Source organism: Rhinolophus ferrumequinum, chromosome 22 (genome assembly GCF_004115265.2).
Source record: "Rhinolophus ferrumequinum isolate MPI-CBG mRhiFer1 chromosome 22, mRhiFer1_v1.p, whole genome shotgun sequence".
Classification (NCBI taxonomy): Eukaryota; Metazoa; Chordata; class Mammalia; order Chiroptera; family Rhinolophidae; genus Rhinolophus; species Rhinolophus ferrumequinum.
In genome coordinates, this window is record NC_046305.1 from 39,262,465 (window position 1) to 39,273,137 (window position 10,673).

The following is a 10,673-nucleotide window of genomic DNA, read 5'->3' on the forward strand; positions in this document are numbered from 1 at the left end:
AATAATTAGTGGTAAAATTAGTAACAACTGTTTATTATTTTTGAGTCAATTATTAAGACAAGAGAAGCACATCTTATTGACATGAGACTCTAACAAGGGCCCTAATCTGAACTCCATGAATGAGCTTGACTCAATCACAGATTTTGAAAAAGCCCACTTGTGTGTGTGTTTCCATTGGAGTTACAAACACATTGACCTAAAACAGTGAGGAAACCCCTTCCACAAAATGAGTAGTAACTGGTTAATCACAATTCGCCCCTATTAGTTTCTTTCCTTTACTGAAAGCTGAAACAATGTTGCTAGGCTTCACCCATACAAAAAAAAAAGAATTTGTTTTACAGTATTCATCTACATCAGGTAGGTATTGATTTCAGAATAACATCCAATTCAATATTATGTTGCTTAGATGATTTTTTTTTTTTTAGAAAGAAAAGTAAAAATCAAACTTTATTGTTGCTTTTTGCTATCTGGTAGCACTTTACACACCGGCTTCGATGTTCAGAATACCCTGGATTCAGTAGAAAACCCTTAGAAATGAAGTTTTGTACAATAGAAACTTCTCAGCAGTCAAAATTTAGACTGTAAAAAAAATACATGCAAAACATACTTTTCTGAAAACACTTAACTTTGAACAAAGCACCAAGCTACGAAAATGCAGAATGAGAACAGCATTTCAACTCCACCAAAAGTAGTCATCATAAAAGGTGTAAACATCACGTAACTTCACTCGGCACTGTTCACTTTTTAAACAGGAGAAAATAAAAAATATTGTCCATAAACAATGTCCCAACTCTAGGGAAAGTTTCAGAAAGTCAACTTCGTGCTTGAACAGCGAAGAGGTGAGTATGATGGAGATCTGGAAGGTGATCTCTATCCTCCACGAATATAGGAAGGAGAAGGTGAGGGCCTACTGTAAATCTAATCCCTGTCTGGAGCAGTTCTCCAACGTGCTTCTTCCCCACCTCCTGCTCTGTATGATCTGCTATAGTAGCCCCGATGATCATAGCCTCAGTCGTATCCTGTCATAGTAATCACCACGGCATGAGCTGCCATAGGCAGGTAAATTCCCGGTGTTGGGGTATGCAGTCTTTTTGTTGCAGAGAAATCTACTCTGATTCTAATCCATCAAGCTCCATTCCATTGGCACGCTCTTTTGCTTCCTTAGCATCATCTACATTTTCAAAATATACAAAAGCAAATCCTCTTGAATGTCTAGACGGCTGATCATATACAATAGACACATCAACAATGGGGCCATATTTAGAGAACACTTGTCTTAGATCTCTTTCTATAGTGTACAAGCTCAATCCAAATACTCCAAGACAACAATTTGGATCGGGATTTGTCCTGTTCCCAACATGACCCCTGCGAGTAGACATGGGATAATGACTATGGCTATGACGTCTTCCTTAACCTCTGCTGTAAGACCTAAACAGCATCGTCTGTGGGAGCGAGATCGAGATCTTGACCTTATGTAATGCCTTCAAGAACTTCTTCTGGATCTAGACCTACATTCAGATCTGGACCTGGATTTTGATCTGGAGCTCCTGAAATCTTCCTTGGAGCGAGACCTCGCAGGGGTATGCTCACAGATTTCCCAGACCCACGAGTACTTCCACTGCTGGAAGCCGGATGGGATTCCCACTTGTCGCCGCTGTCACTCAGGACTCATAGCTGGTAGCTGCTGCTGCCGCTCAGCTTGACGTGCTTCGAAGCTGCCAACCTCTTGCTTCTCAGTAGAGGTTCCGCCGCAGCCTCCCAAAACACTCGGGTTTCCAATCCGCGCATAACCGAACTGCCGCTTAGATGATTTTAAAATCATTGATCAAAAGATCACAATACATGGTATTTTTTTAAGCTTTTAAAAAAAGAAAAAAAAAGTTAGTAGATTATTTTGATTTTCAATTAACAGGGCAAGAGAGGATTTAAGATGAGAAATACTTCAACCTAAGAGTTGCATTTTAGTCCTCAATTCCATTTTACTAACTGAAAATATTGATTAGAAAATAATAAAGTTAGGCCCCAGTGCCTCATCTATCTTCTTGTGTTAAGAGGGCAGCTCTAGCAGAGAAGCTCCTATTAAATGTAGGTGTCATTTTTATTCCTTATACACTTATTTCTATTCTGCACAATTTCCTGAAGGGTGTGAAAATAAACATACTTAAGAGATTTCACAAGAACTGTAGGTATTACTTCAAGGTGATATGCTGCAATTTGATACTTGCTATCTTCTTTTCCTCCAAAATAAATCAGATCTTTTATTATTGTGTCATTTATTTGTATATTGGGCTTTTAATCTGTAATTGTGACTGTGTCTAGGACAGAAATACTGTAATTAGTATGAAAAGCATTTAAATGGAATGCAAACAATGCTGGTTAAAAGTAACAAGTCTACTGCACCTGACACTATACCCCACATGTGGGAGAGATACAGCTAGAAATTCTGTTAAAGTGCAGTGCAGAACATCTACCACAAAATTAGTCAGGTACAGATTTGTGACTTTCAGGGCACACAAAATGTGTGTTCTTAACTTCTAAGTATATTGAGACACATTCGGTTATTGTTTTATTGTTCATTATAATTTTATTGAATTATAATCAGAAACTGAAATTTGTATAAAATGGATCAAAATGGATGTTTTTTGATCTTCAAATAATATAGTACACCATTGACAATAGCTAGTGAAACAATTTCAATGACAGAGCTCCATACAATTTTGTTGACTTTGATTTATGGCAAGCATCGGCCTAAATCATAATTTGATAATAAACATGATGCAGTACTGCAAATATTTATGGATGTTTCATCATTTTCCTCTATTTTAAACAAATGTAAATATGTAATAAATTATTTCTACTCTGTGTTGATTGCTATGGATAAAATTAAGAGGAAGTTTTGAACAAAACTAAATTTTAAGAGTAGGATGTTCCATGGGATGTACCAATTTCAACAACAGTTTTGAGTTGATCAACTTTATTTCAACCAATGGCTCCAACCCAACAATATCCAGAGCACCGTGACTCGAGCCTTATAAATATTAATAACACTGCCATCTCACCCAGTGCTAAGTATCTTATATTGAGACATGAGAACAAATGAGAAGCCTTTAATTCACCCGTAAGAAAGTTAGCTGGAAGACTACCTAGGAAGGGTGTATGAAGTAGTAAAAGTACAGGTGAACATCGGAAGCACATGTGTAGGATCATGTTGTAACTTCTAAAGTGGCCTCGGGGAAATCACTCTCCTCTTTGGGTCTCAGTTTTCTTATTTTTATATATGTGGGTTATTAGATTACCTCTGATCTTTCTTTTGACTTTTCTATTGTGTGATTAAAGAAATCTATTTAAGATATGCTGCTTGAAAATCTTTTGTGACTATCACATAAGCCGGAAGAGAATGTGCATCCTCTCTTTTTCACGTACAAGATATATATATTCGTCTATTCATACATAGACATGTAAAATAAAATTTTAAATTGTTTCTGTTCAACTCATATATTGCCTCATAAACATTTTAAGGCTTTATAAAATCATTTTATCTGTTTTTTTTTTTTTTTTTTTTTGTACAACTCTTCTATTATTTTACTCCTTCTTAACTGCTTTATCTATCAGTCTCTGAGACCTGTGAAAATCTCCCACTGTGGTTGAGGCTTTGCCAGTTAGATCTCTTTTAAGACATGCCTTAGTTGATTGGCCTGTTAATGGAGTAAAGGAGATTGGAATACACAACCTGCTCCTGTGTTTAGATTCTGTAAGTAACTATTTCAAATCCAAAATAACCGTTATTAATTTTTAGTCAGAAGCTTCATATATTAAACAAGATTGTTACGAGTCAGATAAACCCATTGAAGTTAGGTTAAGCAAATGATAATCTAGTTTATTATGGGAATACAGGGAGAGTATGTGAAACCAGAGGACAGGCGACACCTGCCATCTTTCATTTCTGCTCCTCTCTCAGCATCTGCTTCATTTTTCTCTGACTCCGTGCAGTGGCTTTTCTCTTTTGTAATTCACATGGTGACAGTCCAGTCTTTAAAATCTCTCTTTAAAAGGAAAGCACAAATTGAAAATAAATTCCTTAGTCGCAATTCTAAATTCCCAGAGAAATTACTGTAGATCAGAAAATATCAATAGTTAATGGACCGGTTAACTGGTATAAAACTCTATTATTTTTTGCATATTGAAAGTGAGTTTTGGGGGAAATTCTGATTGTAGGACATTTGGCAAACACAGAGACACTATCTGAGAAATCAAAAATGTATCAAAGAGATCTCTAGTGAGAAAGAATAACCTAACCCGATTTCAATATGTATATATGATTCTGGCTATTCTAGTTATGGACTTATTTCAGAGTCTGATACTTAGTAGGCCCTTAAATATAGTTATTATTAATATATAATTTTGTAGTTCAGCCACATTCTTATGACAGACCTGGAGAAGATAACTATATGGGAAAAACAAATATGGGGACCTAAACTATACTTCTTATGGGCCATTGCCTTTAAACACATGCCAGTGTATCTTCAATTACATATAAAATCTTCATATAGTCAACTCTCTATGAAGGAATATGTACTGTAGTATCTAAACTATTTTTTTCTTAAAAACTGTTATAGATCTTACAGAAAAGAATTAAGACAATTAGATTATAAATGAAAACATTTTTATCTATCATGGCCCTTCTATTAATTAGAATGAGACTCAAAAAAATTGCTAATGACCCACTAGGAAAATAAAAGTTAAAACTTCTTTTCCCATTAGTTCCTTCTTGCTTACCAACCTAAATTATGACAGCTGCCCTTTCTGACCGAAATGCCTTATTGAAACCACAGCTGCAATTCAGCAGCTGCACTGCTCCTGAGATCTGTGTTGGTAGATGATGCATAGGTAAGAGTGGCAGACTATTAAACATTAAATTTTTCCAGTAAAATCTGTTTGAAAATATTTCAATATAAAAATTAATCCAACTTCCCTTTTAACGTGTCATGTCTAAACTGAAAATTTAGAAGGTGAAGACGAGCGATTACCCAAGAAACTGTAAATTGTCATATGTGTTTAAAGCAGTTAAGTGAAATCAAGGTAGTATAATTTCTGTATGCTTTCCTTGTCTCAAAGTCTATCATTAGGGACAATACTTTGAATGATGTATTATTGACTGTAGTCTAGAGGTCGGAAATCATGTATCTGTATATAATACATAATGTTATAGTCAGTGAATTCCACATTTTGATCTCTTTAATTATGCTATACAAAAGTCAAAAGAAAGATCAGAGGTAATCTAATAATCCACATATATAAAAATAAAACTGAGACCCAAAGAGGAGAGTGATTTTCCCGAGTCCACATTAGAAGTTACAACATGATCAAATATGTGGGCTTCTGGTATCCACCTGTACTTATACTACTTCATACACTCTCCCTAGGTAGTCTTCCAGCTAACTTTCTTACGGGTGAATTAAAGGCTTCTCATTTGTTCTCATGTCTCAATATAAGATACTTAGCACTGGGTGAGATGGCAGTGTTATTAATATTTATAAGGCTCGAGTCACGGTGCTCTGGATATTGTTGGGTTGGAGCCATTGGTTGAAATAAAGTTGATCAACTCAGAACTGTTGTTGAAATTGGTACATCCCACGGAACATCCTACTCTTAAAATTTAGTTTTGTTCAAAACTTCCCTTTAGTTTTATCCATAAAGATCAATGCAGAGTAAAAATAATTTATTACATACTTACATTTGTTTAAAATAGAGAAAAATGATGAAACATCCATAAATATTTGCAATACCACATCATGTTTATTATCAAATTATGATTTCGGCCTATGCTTGCTGTAAATTAAAATCCTTTCAACAAAATTGCATGGAGCTCTGTCATTGAAATTGTTTCACTAGCTATTGTCAATGGTGTACTATATTATCTGAAGATCAAAACATCCATTTTCTTCACTCGTTAAGTAAATTTATGTCCATAAAGGAGCTATGACCCCTCATTCATAAACAAGGCATTGATTCAGTTAGTTTGTTGCTGAGAAAAAGCAATTATTTACATCACAATAATACTTTCTAGCAATTCCTGTGGATCAGGTTGAAAACTGGAGACACTCAATGCTATTTAAAAGAAAAAGTGGCAGAGGGGCCACTTTGTAACTAAAAGCAGACAAATCTCTTTTCTTCCAAACATAAGGAAGGATGTGCTAAAGAAAATAATAATTTTTTTAGAAGCCACAGGAGCATTCTCATTTTCCCACCTGAAATACTTAATTTTTTAATTGAAATCACATAGTTCTCGGGGGAAAATAAATGACATTAAATCATCACTTATCTTACGTCTTATATGAACCCTTTTCCATTTTATTGGACAATGAGCTTACCCTTCAGACATTCCAGTGATAAATCTCTAAGATTTATCACAAGAGCTTGTGGTCAGTCAATAAGGAAGCACATATCTAGTATTAGATGGATGGATAAAGCTACTGTAGGCACAGGTTTCATAACAGATCACTTAGATTTTAGGGAATATGTTTAAAATATTTATTATGATTTTATATTCCCCTGCCTTTAGTTTCTTGGGAAAATATCAATGTTATTATAAATGCATATGACCGTATATTTAGTGAGATTGGTGATAATTATGATGTGAGTAAAAACATCTTTCTTGAAATAGTGTTATCTTGGCTGTTTAATTTTAACAGTATTCCTGGTGGATTTTACAATTAAGTTGTTATTTTGTGAACATCCATAAGAGACTCAGTTTAATAGGAATATCAGTAATTATAAACTAGTTGCTCATGAATGCATATTAACAGATTTCAAATCTTCTAAATTATTTTTACTCCCCCGCCCCCAAGAAAAGACTACAGAAATTTTAAATTTGGTAAAAATTTTTGTAAAAATATGCAAGGATGTCACTTTTTGCCTTTTTGTGTTGGAAAACTAGGCTTTTGTTTTGAAGAAAGAAACCTCATCCAGGCCATGTCCCTATTCATGAAGTAAGGGCAGTAAGCAGGACTCAGAAACACATACTCACAGGTTTCTCCCAGCCTCGTTAGTGAGTAAGGAATATATATGTCATACACCCAGCTGGGCTACATCAGCAACACTACATTAAGCAGCATATACAATTTGCACGTTTATGGACTGATATGCTCAGCATTTATGAATACTCATTTTTCTATTGCCTGAAAAGAAACAATACTAATAGTATGTGCAATTAAGAGCTCCCAAGAATAATGGAAAAATCGGTGACCTGTAACCACTTTAGTACCATGCGCTGCCTTGAAAGCATAATGAATTCCTCCCTATTGTTTTCACAGAACATCCGTGCAGATAAATAATCTACAAAACTGCTGGATTAATACAGGAGATGATGAAAAGGTGGTAACCAGGGTAGTCTCCAAAGATACAGCCTTATTTCCCTGTACATCTCCCATCCCCCAATTTACTGACAACTCCTCTTGAGTCAATTCAATTCTAAAAGAATTTATTCATCTCCTTCTCTTATAGGTGCTACACAAATAAATAAGAGTTCTTTGTCTCCACGAATAATAAAGCACACTACTGAGAAAAGCAGACACATAAATTAAAAAGTTCAATAGCTCTATAGAAAATACAGAGTTAAAGAGCAAAATGAATAGTGGAAATAAACAATTCAAAGAAAAAGGCAATCAGAAGAAGGAGGAGAAATTGGGAAATCTTTAGAATGGAGTAGGAGCTTGGATAGACATTAATGTGTGGACATAAAAATGAGAAGAGAGAGCGAGATAGAGAGAAAGATATGGAAAATGACTAATGTGATAATGAAGGTCAGGTTGTCCTGGCCTTGCCTGGAGTTGGTTTTATGTTCTTAGTTTACATGTGCGGCCCCTTTTCAGAAATAATAATAATAATAATAATAATAATAATAATAATAATAATAATAATAATAAACTAAAGACATATTAGGCATTACCACAGAAGACATAACAGAAAGACTAGGTACCTTTGGGTTTGAGTGATGCCTAGAACAATCTTCATGTCATGGAAAACTGCAAACACGGGTGTTCTCTTTCATAGCTTATGAACAAGAACTCTTCAAGAAAATGTCAGTTTGGGAATAGTACAAGTTTTCTCAAGTCTACAAACACCTTTTCTGACATAACTTCTTAGCTCAAACACCTCTTTATCCCCTGCTGAGAATACAGTTCTAAAAGAGAATATATTGTAATTGTAAGGATTATTAAAGGCTGCACATTTTAGCCACCAATTCTTAGAACAAGAGTCATGGCCACAAGTCAGCATTGTTTTGTATAGGGTTGTTTGATGTCACAACCTAAATTCCTCTTCTGTGATGACGATTTCCTGTCATGCCTGCTCTACACCTCCCATGTTTTAGCTTCAACCACTCTTTGATCTCATCCTAACCACCTCTTATTATGCTTCTATTTTCTTCTGGTTTAAAAGTATTCCTCCCGGTTTCATATATTCCTTACCTAACTATGAGTTGCTGGCTTATTTTAACAATTACTCTTTTGTGAGCTTTCTCAAGTTCTTCCATCCTCTGTCCTTTTATATTTGCAACCCTGGATCAATTTAAATATTCAACTTCCCCAAAGCTACACAATTGAAAGTATGACTAAAATATACCACAAAACTGTGCATACTGTTGCAACTGCCAACATGTGTGCTATTCAATTTCAAATAGATCCTCAGTACCTGTTTTTTTGTTTGCCTTAGGTCAACCTCATTTCTCGTTACCTAAATTTGCTATATGAAAACTTACTTGCTTTTAAGTATCCTACTGTACCTTTAGATCATTTGCCTTCAACAAACTGATATTATCTCCTATAACATATAGAACAGAATTGGATTTGTAAGCAGAGACAACTTCTGTTGTTCTAAGGAGAGAAAATAAATTAGTTAATAGCAAGAGAAAATAAATTAGTTAATAGCAAAAGAAGATATAGAGTGTAGAAATACTTCTAGTGATAGGATAGAGTGTTTCCATGCTCGGAATCATTCAGCCAGGAAGGACAAAAAGAGAGAAGTAAAGACAACAGGAGATTTGAGATAGATAGAGATAGAGATAGAGATAAAGTAAACTTCTAGATAAAATGATGGATCTATTGACCAATTAATTAGATGGGAGTGAGTTAGCAGAGTTGGATTTAAAAAAGGTTGGGCTTTTGCCAATAGAGGTAATTAGATAAAAGATGCAAGGGATTTCAGGATGTATTCTTGTAAAGATGTAACAGATGACATAAAGGCAGTGAGACACAGTGAAAAGGTGGTAAAATCCATGAATAAATAAATAGTATACAACTTTATCTTTGTTTAAATATTTTTATGTAGTTGAAGATTTAAATAGCAGTAGACGTAAATCTCTCTAAAACTTAGAGGGCATATTGTTTATGTTTACATAAAAATATATAGGTCTTTTCTCTAAGAACTCTTTTTGGGTAGAAACAAATCACCATTAAAATTGTGAAATGAGTCCACTTTATATTAAGAGGACAAGTTATAAATATCACTTCCTTTAAGAAATATTAAATACAAAACCACCATTAATGCATTTTTTCAAATAATTAATAAAAACTACTGTACTTCAGCAGGTATGCTTTGCATTGGAGACAAAAAACAAAAAACAAGTCATTTTTACTTCATGTGGAATAAACAACTAGTCTTCTTCTTAAAGTAAAAGGTGCTAAAATGAAGACAACCTAATGTTAGAGCAAAGGAGAGATAGCTAACTTTCTCAGATTACAGCATTTAAAGAAGGATGCCTACAGAAATTGACATGTGGTTCAGCATAGCAGGCAAAAATGGATGAGAATGTTCCAGGCAGAGGAACAGCATGGGTGAAATCAGGAAGGTGTGAGAAGCACTGGGTGGATGCAGGGAACAATTTCAGTGTGAGTGGAGGGGAGAGCACTCATAGGTGAGCGGCAGGACAAGAAGCCAGCTGTAGCGTGACAAGACTCAGTCACCAATATGCACAAATCGGAAAGCGCCAGTTTGCATCTTGAGATTAGATATTTATCCATTTCTTACCTACTCTAAGAAATGGGTCAATGAACACCAGCAAGATAGGAACACATTTTTTCTGCAGTAAGAGTAATCATCTCCACTTAACAGGGAAAAAATTAAAAAAATAAAAAACAAGTAACAAATATTGTAACCTACATTATTTTTGCATTATTTTTTTTTCCTTGAAGAGATTACCACATTCCCTACATGAGGAGGCCACATACTTAATTCTCAGAAACTGTAAGGCTTATGACTGTTGCTAGGTCGTCCTAAAATAACCTTCAGATTCCCCGATTCCACTGATGAAAGGTCAGAGTCTGTCAGCATGTTCTCCATCGAGCTGAGGAAGGCAGAACTGAAACATTCCTAATATGCTGGAAATAAAGGCAGTGTCCTGATTTTACCTGCTGGCAGCCACAGTCCTTCAGCAGATCGTTGTTTGTCTTCTCTTGGGAAATCACTAGAATGCAACTGCCTTCATCAATGTTCCTTTCCTGCTCCTCTTTCCTTCTGCCATGGCTTAGTGACAGGCCTCCTGAAAGATGGTAATGTAACAGGACTGCTGCAGAATTAAAGTCCAGGCTGTTTCAGTGAAGCAATGTATTCAGTTAGATGTCCTGCCTGCTGCAGTAAAATAACTTGGAAACAAAACACTGACAGTATAGGAAACA

At 35.1% G+C, this 10,673-nt stretch overlaps 1 pseudogene; it reads right to left on the minus strand.

Annotated features, from left to right (window-relative positions):
- Positions 1 to 918: 918 nt before the first annotated feature.
- Positions 919 to 1,788, minus strand: LOC117015066 (transformer-2 protein homolog beta-like; annotated as a pseudogene).
- Positions 1,789 to 10,673: the final 8,885 nt, after the last annotated feature.